A 26,153-nucleotide genomic window follows, 5' to 3' on the forward strand; every position below is an offset into this window, starting at 1 on the left:
TCTATAAAAAAAAAGCTAAACTATAAGGATAATTGTAGCTTTAAATTGTTTTAAATCATAAGAGATAAATACATACAGAGAATATGCTATAAATATAATACCAGATAATTACACACACAGACTTTCATACAGAAGGTATCTTTTAAGAATTGTATTCTTAATTGATTTTCTTTTTCTATTGACAAGAGGGGTGTATGAATAGCTGTAGCAACTGAAATTGGATATTATCAGGGTAATCAATTGCATGTGATGTGTTATAAACATAATATGGGAAACTTGAAAATGAATGTTTACATAATGAATATTAACCTTTATGAATAAATGATAGGAAATGTTACTATTTAAGACATTCACACAAAATGATTACATTTGTGGGGTACCTGGCTGACCCAGTTGGAAGAGCATGGGACTTTTGATCTTAGGGTTATGAGTTTGAGCCCCACATGGGGTATAGAGATTACTTAAATAAACAAAGCTCAAAAAAAAAACCACCTGCATTTGCTATAATTCAGGAATTTTCTTTTTTTTTGTGTTTTTTTAGCATCCCACATTAAAAGAAATTTTTTTTAATGTTTATTTTTGAGACAAAGAGAGACAGAGTGTGAGCAGGAGAGGGGCAGAGAGAGAGGGAGACAGAATCCAAAGCAGGCTCCAGGCTCTGAGCTGTCAGCGCAGAGCCCGATGCGGGGGCTCAAATTCACGAACCGTGAGATCATGACCTGCGCCGAAGTCGGACGCTTAACTGACTGAGCCACCCAGGCGCCCCTACCATCCCACATTTTAAAAAATTTTTGAGATAATTATAGATTCACATGCAGTTAGAGGAATTTCCTGGGTTTTTTAGAATTAATATGCCTTTGAATTTCAGGCCAGAAAGCTTTCTGTAGTGTAACAAGTTATTCCTACTTAGTGAAATAGGATACCAGTATATCAGTGGGTAGAAAAACTGCATTAAATGGCAAGTTTTCACTGCACTCAGGTAATTACAAAAAAAAAATGCTTAAATTATAATGTAGATAAGGATCTATGGTTAACTGAGAAATTTGGACAAGAGCGAGTTTAAAAAAAACTGGGTTATTTTTTTTTTCTTTGAGCTTTTTATCATTTCGGGATTTAAAAATCTTTTTTTTCCACTTACTTTAGGCAGTGGAATACATCAGCTGAACAAAACAAAATTTCATCTTGTATTGGAGAAGATGGACTTTAAAAGATAATCATACAGTGCACCTGTGTGGCTCATTCGGTTGAGCATCGCACTCTTGGGGTCGGCTCAGGTCATGATCTCATCCTTTGTGAGTTGAGCCTGGCATTGGGCTCTGTGCTGACAGCGAGAACCTGTTTGGGATTCTCTCTCTCCCTCTCTCTCTGCCCCTTCCCTGCTCACTCTCTCTCTCTCAAAATAAATAAATACACTTAAAAATATATTAAAAATAAAAAATAAACTGTCATGGAAAGAAAAGAAAAAGATCAAGTTAGGAAGGAATGAGAGTTGGGGTTGGGGAAGTTGCAATATATTTTATTTTTTAACATTTATTTATTTTAGAGAGAGAGAGTGCTAGCAGGGGAGGGGCAGAGAGAGAGAGGGAGACACAGAATGTGAAGCAGGCTCTAGGCTCTGAGCTCTCAGCACATGGCCCCATCAGGGCTCAAACTCACAAAACCCATGGTCATGGCCTGAGTGGTTGTGGGAGGCTTGACCAACTGAGCCACACAGGCACCCTGGGGTGGTTGCAATTTTAAATAGCATGGTCAGGCTAAGCATCGCAGTTAGGGTGAGATTTGAGCAAGGAGTTAAAAGAGGGAAAGTAGACACAGGAAAAATGTTCCCGGCAGAAGGAATGACTCTCGCAAAGGCCCTAAGTAGTAGTCTGTCAGGAACATTCAAGCAACAAAGGATGGAGGATGGTTGGAGCTGGAGTGGGAGAGGTGAGGGGCAAAGGCAAACCAAGGGCTTTGTAGGTCGCCATAAAGACCTTAGCTTTTAAGGACAGTGAAAGAGAGCTACTGGAAGATTTTGACCAGATAAGCCAGGAGCTGACTTTTAAGAGAGTATTCTTTTTTGAAGTGTTTATTTATTTTTGAGAGAGAGAGAGAGAGAGAGAGAGAGAGAGAGAGAGAACAAACATGGGAGGGGCCGGGAGGTCCGGAGGGGGGGGGGGGGTGGTGACAGAAGATCCAAAGCAGGCTCCACGTGGACAGCCTAGTGCCGGAATGGAAGTCACAAACTCCAAGATCAGGACCTGAGCCAAAGTGGTATGCTTAACCCACTGAGCCACAAGGGCATCCCAAGAGAGTATTCTTTATTCTGGTTGTTGTTCTGACAAGGGACTGAGTGAATGGTGGGCAGGGAGACCATTTAGCAGGCCACTGAAGTATGATCCAGACAAGAGAAAATGGAAATAATGCAGGTGATGAGCAGTCTAATTCTGATTCATTTTGAGGGTACAACTAGCAGGCTTGCTCGAAGGCTTGGAGGTGAAGATGAGAGAAGGAAAGGAGCCAAGGACTCCACAAAGTATTTGTTCGGAGCGACTAGCTAGAAGGACCGTGGCTAGGTCTTGAACTGCTTTTTGAGCAAGGGAGAATTATACATTTAGAAAAAAACCCACTAATATTGCACGAATATAATCCATCTAGGTGGAGAAGACGTGTGTATTATATGATATTCCAAGTGCGGTAGGCCTGAAAAGTTATTGTAGTCATTTTGGTGGAATGTTGGCTGCTAGATGGGCACTCTTAGGTGTGTCTGATTTCTGGGGTATATAAAATGTACAGCTAAATAAGACTCAGATATCCAGGACACGAGTACATTCACACTTTTCAAATGTCAGGTGGAAGTTCTAGGCCGTAAAAGCCAGTTAGTTGATGACAGATTCAACGATTCCGACGTTAAGAAAAAGCTGTGGTCCAGGGATTTGATTTCGGGGTATCTGTCTCTAGAACACTTACAACCGAAAAGCGGTGCCAAGGCTCAGCGCCGACCCCGGCCAGCCTGGCAGCGCTCGCGGTCGCACTTCGAGTGCAGGCACCTCCCCTCCGCGCGGTCCAGGGAGGGGGCGCGAGCCACAGTTGCCAGTCCCCCGGCGCAGGGCGAGGAGAGGCTGTCGTCCGCTCCCACCCAGACCTGGTCGCCATCTTCCGGCACGTCCTTTCCCGGGCGGGCTCCAGCCCCCGCTCTCGGCCCTTGTCTCTCCTTGGAAGGGGCTTCCCAATGCGCGCAGCTGCTGGCGCTGCGCTTCGTGGGGGTCGCTGGCTGAGTCCAACGCCCAGGCGGGGCAAGGGGTGGGGCCGGAGCGGCGGCAGCTGCGCGGCGGCGCAGTCTTCCCTCGCTCCTCGGAGCGCGCGCCGCCTCTCGCTCCGCCCGCGCGCGAGCCTGGGCGGGGAGGGAGGGGCCAGGAAGCGGCGAGCGCGCCGGGGAGCGCAGCTGCGGGCGTGGGGGTGGCAGGAGCCGCGGAGCCGGCACCGAGAGCGGCTGCGGCCGGAGCGGGCGGCAGAGACAAAGGCGACGGTGAGTGCAGCGCCGGTCCGGGGCGAGCGCCGGCCCCCACCCCTCGCCCTCGCGGCCTCCTGGCCCCCCCCGCAGCCTCGAACCCCGGTCGCCACGGGCTCGGTGGGGAGCGCGGCCCGGCCCTACCCCCCGCGCGCTGTGGGCTGAGCCTGCGGCTCCATTTTCAGGTCTGGGCGAGGTCTTCCTGCGGACCCTGCCTTTGGTTTTTCTTCCCTTTCCTTCTGAGAAATGGTTACATGCTCAGTTCAAAATTCACGACAGGCGGGCGGCTGAGGGAGCCAACCGCCCGCCTGATGTAAAATGGAAATGAAAAGACCCCCCCTCCCCCCCAACTTTGCAGGTCTGGGAGTCAGGAGGAAGACGCGAGGGGGTGGGCGGAGAAGGTCGGGGTCTTACAGGTGAGAGTTGGGGGGGCGGGGAGCCCCCCCCCCCAGCCTCCGGAGCCCCGACTCTCGCCTGAGGCGTGCGGCGCGTTCAGCCCGCGTGTCTCGCCGCGGTTCTCTTTGGGCCCCGGAGAGAAAGCCCTGACTGACCACCTCCTCGGAGAAGCTCGTGTTACTCTTACAGGTTGTCTTAACCGAGCGCTTGCTGCTTTAGTTGTGATTTTTGGTAACGGGTGTGGTAGGTAGCGGCTCGCTGATGCCGCATTCAGAGCTGAAAAGGAGCCCCGATGTCCTGACTTCATGTGTACTTGAAACAACATTGGGATTTCTCTTTAGCTGCTGTAACTGTAGATGATAAGCTTCTATACGGGAATTTGGTGCTGAGGTTCAGTTCACGGAATTGACACATTTTGTTAAGGTGCCTGGCTTATAGTAGGTGCTCAGTAAAGTATATGAATGAATGAGCGAATCTTGAAACCTCGAAACTGATTTCAGAGCTAGTAAAATTTAGGAATACAGCCCTCTTGACTCGAGGAAAAACCGTTGGCAGACAACATGTAGTTTTTCTTTATATTCGTGTTTCTTGCTTTTACCCAACGTATACATAGTGTTGATAATCAGTTTTCCATGTTACAAGTGTAGAAAATATGGTTGAAATGTGGAAGTTTTCATTTTGAGGGAAGTTGGTAGACATTTTCTGTTATTTAAAAACAAGTGCTATTTCGGATTTTCTTCTGAAAGAGCGAAGAAATTAAAGAAGTGGATTGTATTTTGTTTTTTTGAGACACCCCCCCCCCCCCACATTCTCTTTCCTTACGAATGAATGAAGTTTATGGGCTTTGTGGGGGACCGTGGTGGCCTGGTCTTAAGTTGCTTTTTGATCTAGAGGGAACTCGGAAGTTAGGGGGAAAGGAAAACTAATGTTGCACCAATCAAACCCTATTCAACCGGTATTCATTAAGCACCCATTATGTACTAGCACCTGAGTTGGTTGCTGAGTTTCTAGAAGCAAACGAAACCCACAATTATGGCTTTAACCTGAGCGTGAAGTTCTTTCCTCATGATCGATGTTGCAAGTTGGGACTGTCTTGTACCCCTGCTGCCTACTTAAAGTTGGGAAAGATGGCAGGTGGAGTGCAGGAAGTGTAGATCCCTAACAGTCTGTTTAGTGGTTAATAAGTAACTTCATGGGGCTGAGACAATGAATTTCCATATTGTCTGTTTAATAAAAGCAATCTACATTTTAAAATGAAGGGAGGAAGACATTTAACACCCTAGTATTTTTATTTTCTCCTTCTTCCCCACTGGATAAATTTGGTACAGTGTATTTATTGAAGAGTAATGTACTTGTGGTTGTTTTCTGTAAGTAATCTTTGCTATACAGCATTTTCTATTTTTAAAAATCTCCAAGGAAAAACAGTGGATTCCTTTTCTACAAGAAATGTTTTCAGTAAAGCACCTATTCAGAAGTTTGATTTGACCTTGTAGCCACCATTTGCAAATAAATGCAGTATTGACTTGATCATGTTGAAAAGGGAAGGACTATTAGTTATAATTCATGGTTCCATGTTTAGGCTTTTCTATCTAGTATTGCGACCGTGATGAAACTGATTACTAAAAAAGAGAATGCTATTTGTAGTATTGAGTTTATTCTGAATGTAAGGTTGCATTGCCTCTTTTTGTCTTATACATAGGATTAAAAAAACCAGTGCTTATTTAAAAAAATTTTATTAATGTTTATTTATTTTTGAGAGACAGAGACAGAGTGTGAGCAGGGGAGGGGCAGAGAGAGAGGGGGACACTGAATCTGAAGCAGGCTCCTGGCTCTGAGCTGTCAACACAGAGCTGGACTGGGGGGGGGGGGGGGCCCCTAACCCATGAGCTGTGAGATCATGACCTGAGCCAACGTCGGGTGCCTAGCTGACTGAGCCACTCAGGTGCTCCAAAACAGTGCTTATTTTATTTGGCCTCATCAGAAGGCCAAATCGATGTGTTCCAAAGTCAGTTTAGATTATTACAAAATAATGTAGGATAATAATTTTTTTATAGATAACATTTCATTTTAGGTGGACCCTTTTGACTTGTTAACACCTTACATTACACATTGTTGGAAAAAATAGGGACCTTCATATAGACCTTTCAGATTTTTAGATTTATTGGCTACTTTTTGTTGCTGTGCTTGGGAGTAATATGGAAAGTAATTCCTTAATTTTTAGTTGTAGAGGGTTATGATAGTTTTTCTTTAAATGTATGTTTCTAGTAGGAAGAGTTACTTTGACAATATACTGCTGATAGTCTGGTGCTGATAAGAAACCTAACAGTGGATGCTAATAGTGATGTTTAAAAAAAGTGTAAACAAGGGGTGCCTGGGTGGCCCAGCCAGGTGAGTGTCTCTTGATTTGGGCTTAGGTCAGGATCCCAGAGTCATGGGATTGAGCTTCCAATAGGGTGTGGAGCCTGCTTGAGATCCCCCGCCTTCTCCCCACACACACCCTCCCCACCCTGCCCTCCCTTGTCCCCCTCTCTAATAAGGAAAAAAATATTTTGAAAGTGTATGCAAGCTGTGATATGTTGAATAAAAAATGCTTGGTGTATTTTGTTTGGAAATGAACTTCCTCATCAGAGTTCCTGATAGTTAAGAGTATTGAGACATTTTATCGCTTCTTGTCCTTTTGGCTAAGATCAAGTGAAGAGTATTGAGACATTTTAAATTTTTTTTTTTTAAGAAATAACCCATAATGACTAGGTTTTTATATCTTAAAAAAAATAATGTGTTTTCAAAGTATTATTACTACTTGGGAGGATTTTATAGTGTTTTGAGTCTAAATAAATTCCAGAACCTTACCATTCTATAATTGTTGGAGTATTTGAAATGTTGATGCTTTCTTTCTCAGAGTATGTGTATTATTTCAGGATGGGAGTAGGAAGTTTGTTGATTTGTAAAGTTTTTTTGGGACCCTTGAGAGTGCTATACAAAGTGTTTCCTTTGTCAGATATAATTAATAGTGATTAAGAATGATGCTGATAGGGGCGCCGGGGTGGCTCAGTCGGTTGAGCGTCTGACTTCACCTCAGGTCATGATCTCATGGTTTGTGAGTTCTAGCCCCCCGTTGGGCTCTGAGCTGTCAGCACTGAAGAGCCTGCTTCAGATTCTGTGTCTCTGTCTCTCTCTTCCTCCCTCTCTCTCCCTCTCTCTCTCTGCCCCTCCCCCACTCACACTCTGTCTCTCTCCTTCAAAAGTAAATACTAAAAAAAAATTTTTTTAAATGATGCTGATAAAAAGCATATTATACCTGTTCTCGAATTTGTATAGATTAAGAAAGTATCAAGTTTTTTCTCACAATTGGAAATGCATATTGGTATTCGTCTGTTACAATGTTCTTAATCTCCATTCCCATGAAATATTTTAACATTTTATTGAATATTAAATGATTGTGATGTTTTAGATCTGTCATGGAGGGGAAACATTATGGGTTCCCTGTGCATTCTGGAGAAGAAAGATGTGAAATGTGTGCTTATCCTTCTTCCGTAGTTCCTAGTTAGGTGAGGGGATTTATTCTGGGTTTTTTGCATACCATGTGGAGAAACTTGGAATTTAGCGTATTAATAATTAACTTTATGTGTCCTGGTACCTCACTTCAAAGCTTAAGAATACTTGAACATTTCTATAATACTAACAAATAATGAACAGAGCAGGATTTAGCTGAAAGAGTTGTAGGCTCCCATCCAAAGGGAGTTCTGAACTGCAAGCCAAAAGACTTGGTAATAAGCTGTCTTTATCAAGACACCATAAAATACCTGCAAATGCATTTTAGTCACAATGGATTGTAGTAAAACAAACCTCCCTTTTTCCTAGAAAGCCTTAGATAATTTCATATTAAATTTAGGTGTCTTTGAAAATGACTAACCCATGAGTGCTGATATTTTCATTTTCTCTCTTTCCCAGTTACAAATTCATGCTAAGATTTCCAGTTGAATCTTTATGATTGAATTATTATAGGCATCTTTCAGTAAAACAACTTAGTAAAATAATTTTGTTTCATTTAGCTTAATAATCTCCCACTTTTTGCTTAATAAAGCAATTGAGCATTGAGTATATTATGTATATTGAGCAATTGAGTATATTTTGCACTTACATATAGCGGGAACCCATGGATATTTGTGGAATTGTTATGTGTAGTGGATGGGATTTGATAAAGTTTACGCAGAAAACAACTCTCTCACCCTATACCTTTAAACTGTCCCTGTAGATTAAGGATTTCCCTGCCTGTGGATGAGCTTTTAGGAAGATCAGATAGCTTTTCTAGTCACTTTTAGATAATAAAAATTCTTGTGCTCCTTTGTCAGTAATAGTCTTATTTTGTTGTTAGAAGGCACAGTTCAGTATAATATTCATTGTTAAAACTCTTAATTTAGAGCTTTTCTAGCTCAGAACTTCTTGAGATCTAGAAGCCTGCTTTGGAGCAGGAGTCCTGGTAGGTGTCTCTTATTTTACCATTACCTTTTTAAAATGCTGTCCAATTCACCTGTCCAGGGTCCAGCTCATTGAGGAAAGGGGATTGGGGGGAAAGGTTTGATTTTAGCATGGCTCATCCCGTTATGATCTGACTTTGGTGCCTTCTGAATTGGGCAGTTGTTCAAAGTGGACCCTTTCTTCAGAATTGCTGGAAATGGGTTTTTTGGGGATTCCATGTCTGGGAATCTTCTACCTACAATTTTTGTGATACAATTTTTCTATTACATTCTCTTCACCTTCCAGTTGGCCTCATCTGCAGGCTCACTATGTCCAAGGAGAGGTTTTGCTTTAGTATTAAAGTAATTCTAGAACTTTTTAACTAGACCCGCCCTTAGTTTATTAAGGTTATTTCATACGACTCAGTTTCAGGCATTCCACCAGGACCCCAACATTGTACCTTTCCAGCTTCTTCTGTAAATTATCCCCACTTAAACAGTACTGTGTCTGGGACCTATAGCCCATTGCTGCCACCACCTTTTTTTACTGTCACAAGTACCCCTTCTGCCATGTCCATGCTTTGAATCCATGGTCCGTGTTACAGTTTCTACCTTTTGTACACCCTCATTTCCCTATAGCACTTCTTCACTGTACTCCTCTCGCAATTTGCCTCTCTTCCCCCAATTCAGTGCTGCATCTAGTCCATCCTGTATGTCACCTTGAGTGTAGCTTGAGGAAAACAGCACTGCTGACCTGGTCTCCTGGTAAATTCATGACCAGTGACCAGACCTAAGGAGGGCCCTTCATGCTGCCCACAGTTCTGTAATTGTAGTACATTTCCCCGGTTGAATCACTCTCCCACTTCCCCTCAATGACCATTTTACATCTTTCCTGAAAACTTCAGCACTTCTTTTCATTTTCAGCTAATGACATTACTTCTTGTATATTAAAAATGAAAGCAATCAGAAGAAAAGTTTTGCCTCTCTACCTACACTGTCTGGATTTTGTATAATGCTATGACCATGGCCTCTATTCTTCTGCCCTTGGTTCTATCCCCTGCTGTCAAGGACATTGCATTGCCTCTGTATTCATACCAGTCTCCTGCCTGCCAATGAGTTGCGTCATCACTGCTTCCCATTTTTACTGGATCATTCCTGTTGGTGTAGAGATATGCTGAAATATATCCCATCTTTAAAAAAAAACAAACAAACCTCCCTCAACACCACACTTTTCTTCAGGTGCTGTTTTCTGTATGAGTTTTTTGTGGTCATCAGTGCTATCTCTTTTGGATCCATTACCTTCAGGTTTTTTTTCTTTTTTACTCTACTCTTGTTGAGATTCCTAATGACCTCCTTGCTGATACATTCCCTAGTCACTTCTCAGTCTTAATCCTATTGGTTGTAGTAGCAGCAGCATTTGACATGGTTGATAATTTTCTTATCTTTGAAACCTTTTTTCCTTTTGCTTCTGGGACACTACTCCTTATATTCAGTTTCTTTTGCTGGTTCTGTTTTGTTGCCCCAACTTCTAAAAAATAAGGCAGTATCCCAGAGCTCTATGTTTAAACCTCTTCTATATTTATATGTAGTGTTTGTAATCTCATCCTATCCTCTAGCTAGAATTATCATATATTTCAAACTAAAAATGTTACCTTCAGCTTCTCTTTCCTAATCTCCAGACATGTGTACCCAACTGCCAAGTCAACATTCCCAAGTAAATATCCCACATTTAATAAGTCAAAACTGCCCTCATCCTTCTTGCTCTCCTACCCCAATGATTATTCCTATTCCAGTCTCCCTTGTCTTATTAGGTGATAACTCCTTCCTTCTTTCAGTTTTTCTGGCTGAAACCTTATAGAAATTCTTGACTCCTCTTTCTCATACTCCCACTTCTTCTGATTCAAAATAATGTATAACGAAAGTATGTCCTGTATTTATCTTAAAATCTACTGTAAGTCTGAATACAACCATAACTTGGTATCTTCACCTGCTGCTTCTCTCTCTAAGCCACCATTATCTCTTGCCTGTCTTATTTTAGTTGTCTCCTTCCTGGTCTTTTTGCTGCTTCTCCGCTTTTCTGAACATAGAAGCCAGAGTGATCCTTTTGAAATGAAAGTTTGATTATTTTACTTATATCTTTAAACCTTTCAGTGGCTTTCCTTAATCAGAGTAAAAGCCAGAATACAACAGGGCCTACAGGGCCCTCCATAATCTGTGCCTCCAGCCTCTCTGATGATATGTCCTACTAGTTTCTCCTTGGTTTACTCCACACCAGGTACGCAGGCCTCCTTGGAACTTTGTTAAACCTGCCAAGCACAGTTTGCTTTAGAGTTTTGCTCTTTCCTTGGGGAAAGAGCTTTCTTTTCATTAAAGGATCCTCAGTGTAATGACTGGAACTGGATGAGCATTCACATTTGCTAAATGAGTGACCGCTTAACTTGTTATTCAGGTCTTTGATAACAACTTTTATGTATGTTTCTATAACTAAAACTATTTTGACTAAAAATTTTTCACCTAAAACCATAAAGTCCTGTAAAAATTACATAAAGACATTGAGATACAAGAGGAAAAACTGTGTTCAAATCACTTTTTGTGTATGGAAAGTGAAAATACACAGGAAAATGGTAAGGGACAGAGGAGGTAGGAAAGGAACAGAGAGGGTAAGGTAAATGGAATAAAGAGAAGGAAAGCCTGATTTGGAAGTAGGGTGACAAACTACTTTTGGCTTGCCGCATACTTCTTTTGGGCTGTTTCTTGAATTCTGAATGTTGGTGATTTACATGGACTTACTAGGTTCTTCAAGTTGGGCTTTATTTTGCCTTTCTTTTATCAGTGACATTGGTTCAAGTGAGATTGGGAGCCAAAATGTAGTTGCTTGTCTATTACCAAACTCCTTTTGTTAAAGAAAACTATGATCAAGAATGTGGCTTACCTGACATTTACTTAGCATTTCTTAATTTTTTTTTGTAGAGAGGTCAAAAAGAGGTCTCATAGTTTTAGAGCTTTTCACTGTACAAAAATTTATGAGTATGCCTTGTCCTCTTGGTATTGCACTGCCTATTTACCACCCCCTCGAAAAAGGGGGGAGAACTGTAAGTAGCCTTATTGTAGTTCTTTGGTAAGCTAGCAGTTAGCTACATTAGTGTGCACAATTTTATTGAATAATATCTATAAACATATTTGTGCTCTTTAGTGAAAAATACTTGAATGTATTTAAATGAATTTTTAAAGCTGCAATTTAATATTTAAGTAGGAAATGGGAGTGTGAGGGAAGTTAACGATAATGTAAACTTTAAGTATTTCATTATGCTGGGACAAGATTTTTAAAAAATCTTTTTAAAGTCAGTTAATTAGTTAATTTTGAAGATTATCTTTTTTTTTTTTTTCAACGTTTATTTATTTTTGGGACAGAGAGAGACAGAGCATGAACGGGGGAGGGGCAGAGAGAGAGGGAGACACAGAATTGGAAACAGGCTCCAGGCTCTGAGCCATCAGCCCAGAGCCTGACGCGGGGCTCGAACTCACGGACCGCGAGATCGTGACCTGGCTGAAGTCGGACGCTTAACCGACTGCGCCACCCAGGCGCCCCTGAAGATTATCTTTTAAAATAATCTCTACACCCAATGTGTGGCTCGAATCCACAACCCTGAGACCGAGAGTCACACGCTCCACTGACTAAGCCAGCCAGGTGCCCCTAAAATTTATTTATTTTTAAACTCTTTTTTTTCTGAGTTATAAGTCTCATTTCCTGTTGATTAAAAAAAAAATCCTTTAAATAAATTGTTAAAATAGGTGACTTAGAAGTTTCTAAATGAATAACTTTTTATGCATTAGGCGTACATTATTCTCCATAAACCAGTCTCAACATTTCTCTATTTTTATGTAATATGCAGTAATTTGACTCGATTGACTTGTCTGATGGACTTTCATGTTGCCATAATGTGAACTTAATTTTCATGGCCATAGAGGTATGGGTATGTATGTGTTGGTATGTATCTGTAGTTGTTGTAATACACAGATGTAATATAAATGTGTATATGCTGGATATTTTAACTTCTATGCAATTATATCTATAAATCAGATTTGGTATATTTTCTTTCATATTAAATAGGAAATTAAAATATAAAAATTTTCATACTAAACCTGTGACATTATAAAAAGTAAATGAAACATGACACAGTTTTTTAAAAGTTTATTATAAAGTTGATTCTGGATGACATACTAACAAGTGTTTGCCTACAGTTTTGAATTAATTGTTCTATTTTGTAGACTAATTACATAGTCTTCATTAGAATTTGACATTGGCCTACCTGAATTCATATGTTAGCATTTTGTATATGAAATACCCATCTTGGATTAATAAGATTATTATTTCTGAAGTGATATGTAGTCAAATCTCTAAGTTTATTTTTAGGTGTATTCATAGTTGGAGGCCTACTATAGCCTGCTTTAACTTGATATTGTTCTAGGTGGATTGTGAAGTAACCAAAATGATAATATTGAGAAAAGTGAATATAAATAAATAATACGCTGTGAACTGAGTCTCATAAAGGGTTGTTAAAGTATGCATTCATTCATTCATAGAACAGCTTTTTCAAAGTACTCTTCCCCATCTGTTCAGAATAAAATACAAACCGTACTCACTCAGGAAATACAAGCTCACTCACATTCTGTTTATATAATACAGATTTGACAACCTCTCAGAGTAGCTCACCTTTCCTTATCATAAGCCTTTAGCCACAAATTAATTCCTCAAACATGCCTTGCTTGTTCTTGCGTAGGGCTTTAAAAAAATGTTTATTTTTGAGACAGAGAGAGACAGAAAGAGACAGTGTGAGTGGGGGAAGGGCGGAGGGAGAGGGAGACACAGAATCTGAAGCAGGCTCCAGGCTCTGAGCTATTAGCACAGAGCCTGACTTGGGGCTCGAACTCAACAAACTTTGAGATCATGCCCTGAGCCAAAACGTAACCTACTGAGCCACCCAGGCACCCCAGGGATTTCTTTATACTAGTTGTTTCCTGTGCCCTTTTGAAATGATGGTTCCCAGATCTTTGTAAGGCTGGCCTCTTATCTTTAAGATCTCAGCTTAAATATCACCTCATTTCCTCACCACTCAGTTTAAAATAGCACCCTCCCATCACTGTTCTACACTACCGCGTTCTTCAGACCTTAAGATAATATATTTTTAATTTTTTTATTGTGTCCTAAAATCAATTATAACTTTATGAGAGCAAGGAGCTCCTTTTTCTTGTTCCTTGCTGTCACAGTGCTCAGGCACTAGATAAGTGTTTAGTAAAAAAGTATTGAATGAATAAAATGAGGTACCAGCCTCATCTATTCTTTATTGTGAATGGATTTCAGTGCACTGATATCTCAAAGTGTCAAAAATGTATTCCTTCTAATGTAGGGAAGTAGGAAACAGAATTATTCAGGTAAAAGCCTGATGTAAGGAAAGGATGAGAAAATTTACCAACTGTGCTGATGATGCTTAGATGAGAGTATTGGGAAAAACTAATGGTGTGTTGGAGCTGGTGAGCTGATCTTGTGCATCTCTCCAGCTCTTTGTTCAGTGATGACATGGTGGCAGCTCGAAACTGGCTGTGGACTCGACAACATGGTAGTCTGCAAAAGGTACAAATCAGGACCTTTTTTCCAGAGAAGTGGTTGTTAAATATTTATCAGCAGACCACTGGGTAGAACTATATGAAATTGTTTTTATGGATAAAAATGCTTGAATATTGACAATGTTTTGTGGTTTAAACTAGTTGAGTTACTTATTTCGGCTTAAAGATAATTTCATTGTAGTCAGGAAGTCAGTTCAGTCATGGGTTTACCTCAGAGCTGTAAGTTTTTTGTTCTTCAAAATTACATTCCCTTAACATCTGACGATGATTTGTAGATTCTTTTAATGTGTAAAAACAATTTGTATGTTTGTTTATCAGTTGTTTAACTGCATACTTAATTTTAACTAGTTCCGGGCACATAAGACCTTGAGATGCCTCTGAAGGTGTTTTTGTTTTTGCTACTGAGTTGCTATGTTCATTGTAAGGTGTTCTTTTTCTGGTGAAGAACTGAGAGCCGATTCAATTTGAGTCATAAATTAGTAAGTAACTTTTATTTTAAAATTTGCTTTTCAGAAAGATTGACATAAATACATCGGAGTTCAGTGTTTTGTGTTTTGTTCGTTACCCCCCCCCCGCCTTTTTGTTTTCACCTTTTGCCCATTATCCTCTAAGTGCTTTACCTGCTGTCTCTGATAATTTACTTCTTGCTACTCTGATTTCTTCTGTGAATCTTTAAATCAACAAAATGATGTTGTCCTGTTTCTCAGGTTTTAGTAGTTTTTGTCTTTTGTCTTTTCCTTTGATCACCTAGATGTTCCAAACTGTTTTCCTCCCTCATCTCACCATTTCCCTCCCCCCCACCATAAGGTTACTTTCTTATAGGCACCTATCTTAGGAAATTTATTTAAAATTTTCCTGATGAGCTTCATTTAAAAATTGAACTTTGTCGACCTACTGACGGTTTTTGAGCAACATTTGTCTTTACGTTAATAAGTGGATTTTCATTGGTGATAATGAATTAAAATATGGCACCTATATTTCTTATCGTTTAACTCAGGATCTGTCTCTTATGCACAAGCACTAAAAAAATAACATATTTGATGCAGAGAATCAGAGTATACATATATGTTAAAAAAACCCACATGTCCATAATTCTGTCCAGGAGGTTCACCACTGGTAATGTTTTGTTGAATGTCCTTTTAGGCAAATTGATTAGCAAATGTTTTTTCACTTAGTAAACAATTTAGCAAATACTGTGATCATAAAGGCATTACTTTCGTTTGAAAGGATCTCATTGAAAAGTGAAAATTTTGTTTGACAGTGGGTAAAGCTGTAAGTAAAGTTGTGATTAAAAACAATGGTGTTTATGGAGAGTAAAATGTGGTAAGTCACCTCGACTCAAAAATTACTTCAGCAGTAATTTTTTCTTAAGAGCTCTTTTACCATTGCACAATAGCTTGATTGTGTTGTACCAGCTAAGGAAAACAGTACATGATTCTGTGTACAGTGGACTTATTTTAATAATAGCCCTAGGGTAAAAAATTCGGGGCTGTATATAAAGATTGTTTTTTGGTCTGTCCCAAGTCCTCCCAATGTCTTAATATTAAAATAATTTTCGAAGAAAAATATGTTTTATTAAAGGCTTTCATCTATCCAAGACTATTTCACTAGATACTTCGACCTCTTTTATTTTATTTTTTAAAATTCATTTATTTTTAGTAATCTCTATACCCAACAGGGGGCTAGAACCCACAACCCCAAGATCGAGAGTCTGCATGCTCTTCCCACTGAGCTAGCCAGGTGCATGTCGTTACCCTTTTTCATATGTCGGAATGAGGAGTGAAGGAGTGCTTGGAAAAAGGTTTTAAGTGTAAGAATTCTTGTATTAACGTTCGTGTTGATTTTTGTTTCATGAATGTGCACATCCTTGTAATATGTATTGGCATATTTCATGCTTTGGAATCAGTCCTAATCTTACCAAGTAGTTGCTCGGGACTAAAAGTAGTTTTTAAAGCTCATAAAGAGTCCTTTAAAAGTTGTATGGTTTAAATGACTTTCTCTTTATCACAGCTGTATTCATTACCTTTGGTAGAGTAGAAAGCTGGTTTCTTACCTTACTTTTATTGTTTTTGATTTTGTCTTTTTCTTTGTTGTATTAGCGCTTGCTCACAAGCTCCTGTACTCTTTCTTCTTAAGTAAGCTAAGTAGCCATTTCTCTTAACTTGTAGTGCTACTTCCTGGTTGGTGCATATAATCCTGAAGACATTTCTCATGTGGTAAAGAAGAATAAAAGGCATTGTGCTTGATGTGGCCTTTTCTACTGAGAAATGATGTGTTTGTTGTCTGAAGTGGAGACTGGCAGTCAATTCCTCAAAAAATGTTTTTCAATCAGTGATCACAAGTTTGTAAATGCTGGAAGGTTCAGTGAATCTTGATACAAATTGAAGAATATATAGAATTCTGTACATTTTACTGTTTAAGAAATAGGTATTGTTTTAGATTTCCATCTCACAGTGAATTTGTAGTCTCCCATTTTTGTATTTGTGAATAAATACCTTGTTTTTCTAAAAATGATACACACTAAAGCTCAAATTAGTCACATATTAAATGGCAGTACTGGTGTTGAAAATCTTGTCTCATTTCCAGAGTCAGTGACTTGGGAAGCATTGTAAAGTGGCAGAAAGAATATGGACTTTGGAATTAGGCACATCTTAGGGTTCTTTTTGTTGGTTTTATTTTTTTTTTAAAGAGAGAGAGAGAGAGAGAGAGTGAGCATGAGCCAGGGATGGGCAGAGCAAGAGGGAGAGAGAGAATCCCAAGTGGGCCTCACACTGTCAGCACGAAGCCTGATGCGGGGCTTTAACCCATGAACTTTGAGATCATGACCTGAGCCATAATAGAGGCAGACACTTGACCCGACTAAGCCACCCAGGTGCCCCAAGCACACCTTAGTTTGATCCATAACTTTGCCACATATTTGCTGCATGGTCAGCCCTCAGTCTTGGTGACTTTAATTTTCTTTTTTTATTAAGTGACGGTAATAGGTTCGGTAGAATTAAATGAGGTACATATTAAGTACTTGGCTTATAGAAAGTTAATAAATATTTCATTTCTGCTACTTTATATTATTATTTTTTAGGTGTATTTTTATTTTAATTTTTGAGAGAGAGCACACACACACAAGTTGGGGAGGGGCATAGAGAGTGGGAGAAAGAGTCCCAAGCAGGCTCCATGCTATTAGTGCATAACCCAATGTGGGACTCAACCCATCAATTGTGAGAACATGACCAGAGCTGAAATAAGAGTTGGATGCTCAACCAACTGAGCTACCCAGGCACCCCTATTTTAAAACATATCTGGAGTCAGTTGGACATTTCACTTAAAAGTGAATTGCAGTCAGGAAACTGGAAATTCGTGTAACCCAGGTGGATTCAGTGTAGTGTCCTTATAATCTGCTTATTTAAGGAGGAGAGTGCTTCCTGTGACTTTTTAAAAAGTATTTTGACTTCAAGGAAAGTTTTAAAGTTAAAGCCAAAGTAGAACAGAGTTAGGACAAGTTCATTATTGCTGACCAAAACGGTTAATAACTAATTTCTTTGTTTCTTGAGAAATTGAAGCATTTGTGTATAGTGTAACAATTGTGTGTATAAAGATGTCTATTTTAAAGGCTGAGAACTGACCCTTTGCAAAGGAAAAAAAATGACTAAAATATGGGAAAATGTGTTTTATAAGTTTCTCTTACCAGATTTAAGATTTAAGAAATGGTTCCAATTGACCTGAATACAGTGAAACAGGTACCAAATACATTGCTGGAGGGAGTGTACAACGTTGTTTGTTTGTTTCATAAGCAGTTTGGAATATATAAAAGAGTAGTATTTTTGTCTCTGAGACTATATCCTAAGGAAATAATCCTCATCCTTTCTTGAGGGAGGAGGTTGTTTTCTTTTTTTTTAATGGCACCTTTCTTGAGGTAATTTATGTGATGTTATTTACAATAAATAATCTTTTGGGTCTTCCCTGTTTTTGGTGCAGAACTCCTAAAACCCTTGGGATTTATTTATTTATTTATTTATTTATTTTTCAATTTATGGAATTTATTGTCAAATTGGTTTCCATACAACACCCAGTGCTCATCCCAAAAGGTGCCCTCCTCAATACCCATCACCCACCCTCCCCCCCCTCCCACCCCCTTGGGATTTATTAAGTGAAGAGAGCCTTAAAGGTGTCTTTTGTAACATTAATGAGGTAACTTTTTGGAAGCACTAAAGGATGGCAGCTGATTGCCAGGAGAACCCACTCCTCTGACCTAGAGAGGGCCAGGGGCTGCAGGCTTAGTCACCAATGGCCAGTGATTTAATCAGTCATGACTGTGTAGTAAAGCCTCTTCATAAAACCACGAAGGATGAAGTTAAGATAACTTCTTGGTTTGTGAACACGTCAAGGTGCTGGGAGGAGTGACATACTCAGATTATGGAAGCTATGTGCCCTTTTCCTATCCCTGTTCATCTCTTCCATTTGACTGTTCCAGAATTATATATATCCTTTCATAGTAAACTGGTAATCTTCTAACTAAAATGTTTTTTAGACTTGTGTGAGCTGTTGTAGCATTTTAATTACACCTGAGGAGGGTGTCCTGGGACCTTCAGAAGCACAGATGACAGTCTGGACTAATGATTGGTTTCTGAAGGGCGGGGCAGTCTTGTAGGAATGAGCCCCTTAGCCTATGGGATCTAATGCTGTCTCTAGGTATAGCGTTAGAATTGAGTTGAGTTATAGGACACCCAGTTGGTGTTGGAGAATAGCTTGGTGTTGGTGTGTTTTGTACCTCGGAATTGGTGTCAGGATTGTAATTCAAATAGCGTGATTCACCTTTTAAAGTATGTATAAGTCAGTGTTGCACAACCATCAGCACTATCTAATTTTAGAGTATTTTTATCATCTCCAAAAAGAATTAGCAGTCATTCCCCATTCCTCCATTTCTCGCAGCTCTTGGCAACTAGTAATCTGTTCTTTATCTCTCTGGTTTTGCCTCCTTTGGACATTTTATATAAATAGGACCATACAGTATTGTGTGTTTTTGTGAGTGGCTTTTCCACTTAGCAGATGTTTCAAGGTTCTTCAGTGTTGTAGCATGTATCAGCACTTGATTCTTTGTTATGGGTGAATATAAGTTGTATGGATATACCACATATTATTTATTCATCAGTTAATAGATATTTGAGTTGTTCCCACATTTTGGCTATTATGAATACTGCTATGAATATTCATATGCAACTTTATGTAGATGTATGTTTTAATTTATCATAGGTATGGAGCAGAATTACTGGGTCATAGGGTAACTTTATGTTTAACATTTTGAGGAATTACTAGACTGCACCATTTGTTTTTATAGCTGAATAATATTTTATGGATATATAACATTTTTTGTTTATCCTTAAAAGAAGCTTTCTGTGGCACCTGGCTGGTTCAGTCGCTGGAGCCTACAACTCCTGATCTCAGGGTCATAAGTTTGGGCCCCATGTTGGGTGTAGAGGTTACTTAAAAATAAACTCTGAAAGAAAGAAAGAAAAAGCTTTCTATCCAGAAATATTCAGCAAAGCATTATTTATATGAAAGAACAATTGAAAATTACTTATATTTTCAATGAAGGGGGATGGTTACATTAGGCACATCTGCCTGTACCATCCATTAACAATTATGGAGTGTTTCAAGGGAAAATGATTGCCCATGTGCTAAACTAAGATATTAAGTTGTACATGTATACTTGTTAATCAGTGCATGTAGTAGTGGGGGATGGGGATTATTAAAATTTTTAAACATTTCTGTATTTTCCATACAATTCGCAATAAGCACATACTTCTTAAAAAAAAATTAATGTTTATTTATTTTGAGAGACAGCAAGTCAGAGGGGGCCAGAGAGAGGAGAGAGAGAATCCCCAGCACACTGTGCTGTCAGTGCAGAGATCAATCAACGTGGAGCTCGATCCCACCAACCTTGAGATCATGACCTGAGCTGAAACCAGGAATTGGGTGCTTAACTGACTAAGCCACCCAGGCACCCCAGCATATATTTCTTTGATAATCAGAGTGAAAGAAATGTTTTTAATATAAAATTTTTTAATATTTATTTATTTTTGAGAGAGAGAGAATGGGGGGGGGGGTGCAGAGAGAGAGGGAGACACAGAATCCGAAGCAGGCTCCAGACTCTGAGCTGTCAGCACAGAGCCTGACGCGGGGCTCGAACTCGGAGAATGTGAGATCATGACCTGAGCTGAAGTCAGACGCTCAGCTGACTGAGCCACCCAGGCGCCCCAAGAACGTTTTAAAAAAATGAACATAGCTGGGCGCCTGGGTGGCTCAGTCGGTTAAGTGGCCGACTTCGGCTCAGGTCATGATCTCGCTGTCTGAGGGTTTGAGCCCCACGTCAGCCTCTGTGCTGACAGCTCAGAGCCTGGAGCCTGCTTCTGTTTCTGTGTCTCCCTCTCTCTCTGCCCCTCAACCATTGGCGCTTTGTCTCTCTCTGCCTTTCAAAAATGAATAAATGTTAAAAAAAAGAAATTTAAAAAAATGACCATAGCTATAGCTTTGTATATTACTGATAAATTTATTTAGCCAAGAAAAGATAATTCAGTGTTATTATTTTCTTTCTTTTTTTAATTTAAATTTTAGTTAACAGTGCAATATTGGTTTCTTTAAATGTTGCTCTTATGTTGCTCTAATTGTCATAGTCGTTTCATACTACTGCTAAGAGAACTTTTAATTCTTCATTTTCACCTCAAATTTTCACTTCATAATTGTAGTACAGAATAACACTAATTCTTGTGTATTTGACTTCTACATTGGGGAGAGGGAGAATAAATACAGCCAATGCACAGTTTAAACTTATATCTGTGAGCATTCTTTGCAAGATACAAACAGTATTTTAGGATTCTCAGGTGGAAAGTTATTTTATACAGAGAATTTGATACTTAAAAAAAAAAAATCATTGGTTGGTTTCGAAGAGTCGGAGTCAGAGGACCATCACTGGATTATATTTTTAAGAACATAAAGCCATAGCTGAAAGGTCAGGAAGATAAAACCAGGGACCCGTCATAGGAATGCTGAATCTGTGATGTGATTGCTTCTTGATATCCTTGCATCTGGTGAGTAAAGTTACTGTAACTGTTTCTCATCATTGATTCTGTTGTGTCATTGTTTACCACTTAAATTAACATTAGAAGGATAGCTTCCAAATTTTCTTTACTTCACTTTTGCTTTCCAGGTCTCACAATGAAGCTTTACTGGTAGAACCTGATTCCGAATGCTAACTGTTAGGTGAAATCTGGGAAATTTAGTTTTCTGGTTTTATTTTCTTTTAGCTTTCCTGTGCCTGAGGTTCAGTAAGGCATATAGAAGGAGTGGTAGGAAAGAATGAATGCCAAGCACTACTTGAATAACCTAACCTATCTAACATTCAGCACAAGCTTTCATATTTGTTAGGTGACAAGGCTTTATGTGTAGTGTATTTTGAAGGTGGTGGGATGAAAAAATACAACTTAGACTTGATTTATTCAGAAAATTTTCTTTTCCTGTAATGTGAGCCATTGCTTTTCTGTTAATTTCATAAAACAGCATGTCAATTCTAATATTTCCAATTGGAAATAAGCTAGTGTTTGTAAAAACTTTTATAGTGTTTACCTCTGGGTTGAGTAGGTGAAATATTTTCAAAGAATATAATTGTAGGGGTGCCTGGGTGGCTTAGTCGGTTAAGTGTCCAACTTCGACTCAGGTCGCAATCTCGCGGTCCGCAGGTTCGAGCCCCGCGTCGGGCTCTGGGCCGATGGCTCAGAGCCTGGAGCCTGCTTCCGATTATGTGTCTCCCTCTCTCTCTGCCCCTCCCCCGTTCATGCTGTGTCTCTCTCTGTCTCAAAAATAAATAAACGTTAAAAAAAAATTAAAAAAAAATATAATTGTAAAATCTCATGTTTACTCCTCACTGCTTGTTTTTCATAGGATTGAGTTAACGTGTAATTTAAACATCTTTTTAAGTTTTTTTCTTTTTTTAATGTTAATTTATTTTTGAGAGAGAGCTAGCAGGGGAGTGGCAGAGAGAGAGGGAGACACAGAATCCGAAGGAGGCTCCAGGCTCCAAGCTGTCAGCACAGAGCCCAACGCAGGGCTGCTTGAACTTGCAGGCCATGAGATTGTGACCTGAGCCGAGGTCGGATGCTCAGCCGACTAAGCTGCCCAGGCACCCCTAAACATCTTTTTAAACATCATTTATGCTACCTCAGTTGTTTGTTAACAAGGAGAAGGTGTGGTAATCTGTAAAAAGAATGTGTCAGATAGTAAAAATAGCTTTTCTTCTTATAATTTAGAATGAAAACATGTAAACTTTTTTGATACTGAGTTTTTTAAAGAAATTTTTATTTGCTCATAAAATTTTGAGAGTATTACAAGTTAGTATGCTTTTCTATCAGAAAGTATTTATACCTACCATATTTTGTGAGATACCAAACTGTTGAGTAGTTTCGGTATGGTGAACATGTCATTAAATAGCCTTTTGCTAAATACCTGTCAAATGCTATGACTTAGGTTCTTCACTATTAAGTATTTGAGAGCATGGCATCTGTTCTTTGCAAGAGAAAGTATTAAGTTGACCTGGAAACCTAATTCTGCTTTAGGAATCCCTGTTGACTGCTTGCAAGGAGCATGAGATTAGGTTTTGGTATAAGCATTTTTTCCTCCCAGTTACTTTCCAAATTTATTTTTAAAGAGCTGATAGTGTTCTGTTGCTATTCTAGTTAGTTCTACAGTACTGTTATTCTCTGCAAGTTGTTACCTTTAAACTTTTTTGTATATGTTGACCCTAAAAGTTTTTGGAAAGCTTTTGTACTTCATCATATATTTTAGAACTGACATTAAAGCTTAAGTTTACCAAATTGTCAAAGATGTAATTTCTGGAGTATTGTATGTTGCCTATGTTTTTAAAGAATATGCTGCCAAATATCTTGACCCTGTGGGTTCTTCTTACTTACTTTAATGGAAAATACTGCTATATAACTTATTAGTTCTCACTGTCAAACCAGCCAGGCTGTGTTTGTTTTCTTGTCAAAGTGGCCTGACTTTTTCAATGCTAATAGAAATGGTAACACCTGTACTGAACAACCACTGCATGACTACTTTCACTTGCAAATTGTAATACTAACATAGACTGACTGATTAGGCAAGGAATCTTGACCATGCGTTTCTTTCAGTATTTCTTGCTTTGCTGACCTGAGACTTTCCCAGTTATGCCTTTGGTGCCCTGGAGACTTGAAAATCAGTACCATCTTCTGACGCTCGGTGGCTCATTTGATTGAGAGTCTGTCTTCGGCTTGGGTCACGATCTCTCAGTTGGTGGGTTCGAGCGCCACATCAGGCTCACTGCTCTCAATGTGGGGCCCACTTCAGATCCTCTGTCCTCCTCTGTCTGCCCCTCCCCTGCTCACTCTCTCTCTCTTGTTTATTTAAGTAATCCGTATACCCAACATGGGGCTCAAGATCAAGAGTCACAGGCTCTTCTGACTGAGCTGGCTAGGCTCCCCTCTTAATATGTCTTACTGTACTGCACTCATCCTTCTTCTTGTGATGTTGTGAGATGAAAAAATACCTCCATGGTGAGATGAACTGAGGTGACTGATACAGGTCTTGTGATGTAACATTAGGTTACTCTTGACCTTCTTAACATGCTTCATGAGGAGGATCATGAGGTTGCTGGTGGGTAACCAATCAGGAATAAGGGGGAAGACTACTTATTAAAAAAGTAAATTTTAAAATTACTGTTTTATGGCCATAACTTTTTTAAAAATACAGATTCTTATCTGTTTCAGAAATAAAGTTTTAAAAATAAATGTAAAAGGTCAAGATTCTTGTTTACATCTAAGTTTTCTTGCAGATTTAATATATTTTCCCTTTTAAGCTTAGAGAAACCTGGGGTGCCTGGGTGGCTCAGTCAGTTAAGCGTCCGACTTCGGCTCAGGTCACGATCTCGCGGTCTGTGAGTTCGAGCCCCGCGTCGGGCTCTGGGCTGATGGCTCAGAGCCTGGAGCCTGCTTCCGATTCTGTGTCTCCCTCTCTCTCTGCCCCTCCCCCGTTCATGCTCTGTCTCTCTCTGTGTCAAAAATAAATAAAAAACATTAAAAAAAAATTTTAAGCTTAGAGAAACCCTTCAAAATGCTGTTGTAACAAACATGACCCAGTACCCATGAACTTTCCTAATGATTCCTTTGCTAAGTTTGGGGGTTATTTGCCTCTTGGTAACAGACAGGGTTGTACATACACAGGAGTGGGTGGAATTGAAGTTGTTAGGGAACCAGTCTGTTGTGTTCTTTTGGAATAAAGTACAGATCTTCCTTGACTTCCTTTGGATGGGGTTATATCGTAAGTTTAAAGTATCCAGAGTCTAAAAGGCATTTAATACACCTAACATACCAAAAACATCATCACTTAGCCTGCCTTACCTTAAATGTGATCAGAATGCTTGCATTAGCCTACAGTTGGGCAAAAAGCTCTAACACAAACCCTGTTTTATAATAAACTGTGGAATGTGTCATGTAATATATTGAATGCTGTAAGTGAAAAACAGAATGGTTGTAAGTATATCTGTCATTTACCCCCAAGATAGCATGGCTGATGGGACCTGTGGCTCACTGCTGCTGTGAAAATCACAAGAAAGTATTATACCCCATTATTACTAGTCCAAGTACGGTTTCTCCTGAATGTATATAACTTTCTCCCCATGGTAAAGTACAAAAAAAATTTTAGCTCAGGAAGTCTGTATTGATTACTAATCTGGTTTATGATGGAGATCTTCATACTGAATAATAGTATATATACTTGTTAATTTTGAGTATTGAATTGTTGAACATAGAGTTCTTTTTACAGTTTATTATATAGATTTGTTAAGTTTTAATATAAAAATGAGTGAGAACTTACATTTCTTTATTTTCTTATAAAGTATATCCTCCCTTCTCTCCCAGTGAGTAATTTGTCATTGACCACTTTTAGGCCAGAGTGTGCCAGGGCCTGACTGAAATGCATGCTGAGTGCTCTGCAAGTGAATGATGCAGTTTACCACATCTGAAGACCTTAGGAAGGCAGTTGGTATAAATTAAAAATGTATTGACTTTCTGAAAATAAGTTGTGATTTCAGCACCCTCTGCATTTACCAGAAATAATACCACACTGAGTCACTCTTGGGATTGAAAATGCACAGCTGGTAGAAGAAATTGCATGTTAATGACAGTGTCAGTGCAGGAGGGCCACTGCATACTAGGATGCAGAGACTCATCCTTTAATTGAGTAATATTCAGTAAAATCAGGAAGCATTATCCTTGGGCAAATAAGCTGAAATAAATGGAGACGTTCCTGGGTTCACAGAGTGTATCAAATCTGGATCAAATTAAAATGTCATAATCTTGTTTGCCATAATATAGCACATTAATACAGGGCAATTATTAAAGGGCAATTATTGATCAGTTTGGAAACTATGCTTTATTTTGCCTTAAATGTAAGATATGTTGGGGTGCCTGAGTGGCTAAGTGAGGCATCTGACTCTTGATTTTGGCTCAGGTTAGAATCTCACAGTTCGTAAGATTGAGCCCCGCGTTGGGGGCAGTGGGGCAGTGCAGAAGTTGCTTGGGATTCTGTCTCCCCTTCTCTTTCTGCCCTTCCCCCTGCTCTTGCGTGCGCACACACACACTCTCTTTCTCAAACTTTTTTTTTGTGAAGGGAATATATGTTGTACCTTTTAGTTATGTAGGTTTTTCTTTTGTGGGAGTAAGTAAAAAATTGAGTTATTCAATAAATACTTAGCACTAGCTGTGTTGTAGGGACTCAGGTAGCAGGAGTTCAGTTGCAAACTAAAGAGAAAAAAATCTGTGTCTTCTTAGAGCCTCCTTTCTAGTTGGTGAAGACAGGCAATGAATGAGTAAAATACATAGAATGCCAGGTAACTTCAAGTGCTCTGGGGAGAAATAAAGCATTGGAGCAAGGTGGGGACTGTCAAGGTAAGGAAGAGGAGATTGCAGTCATAAACAGGATGGCAAAGAAAGGGCTCAACAAAAAGGCAATAAAACGACAGCTGTTACAGTATCGTTTATGATAAAGGTAAACATTGGCAGCACTCTAAATATTCATCTACAGAGGATTGGTCAGGTATATTATGATACATTTATATAGTGGAATGCTGTACAGCAAATAAAAATAGAAGTCCTGCCTATACA

General features: G+C 39.4%; 1 protein-coding gene and 1 pseudogene across 2 annotated transcripts in view; one reads left to right on the plus strand and one right to left on the minus strand.

Moving 5' to 3' along the window:
• CDC42SE2 (CDC42 small effector 2) overlaps positions 1-26,153 on the plus strand; it is a 195,241-nt gene that overhangs the window by 71,035 nt on the left and 98,053 nt on the right. The gene's annotated exons all lie outside the window — the stretch shown is intronic.
• The window catches only part of LOC121010847 (plakophilin-4-like), a 35,880-nt pseudogene continuing 19,059 nt past the window's right edge, over positions 9,333-26,153 (minus strand).

This window comes from Herpailurus yagouaroundi, unplaced genomic scaffold, assembly GCF_014898765.1.
Source record: "Herpailurus yagouaroundi ecotype Mexico unplaced genomic scaffold, PumYag 192, whole genome shotgun sequence".
NCBI lineage: Eukaryota > Metazoa > Chordata > Mammalia > Carnivora > Felidae > Herpailurus > Herpailurus yagouaroundi.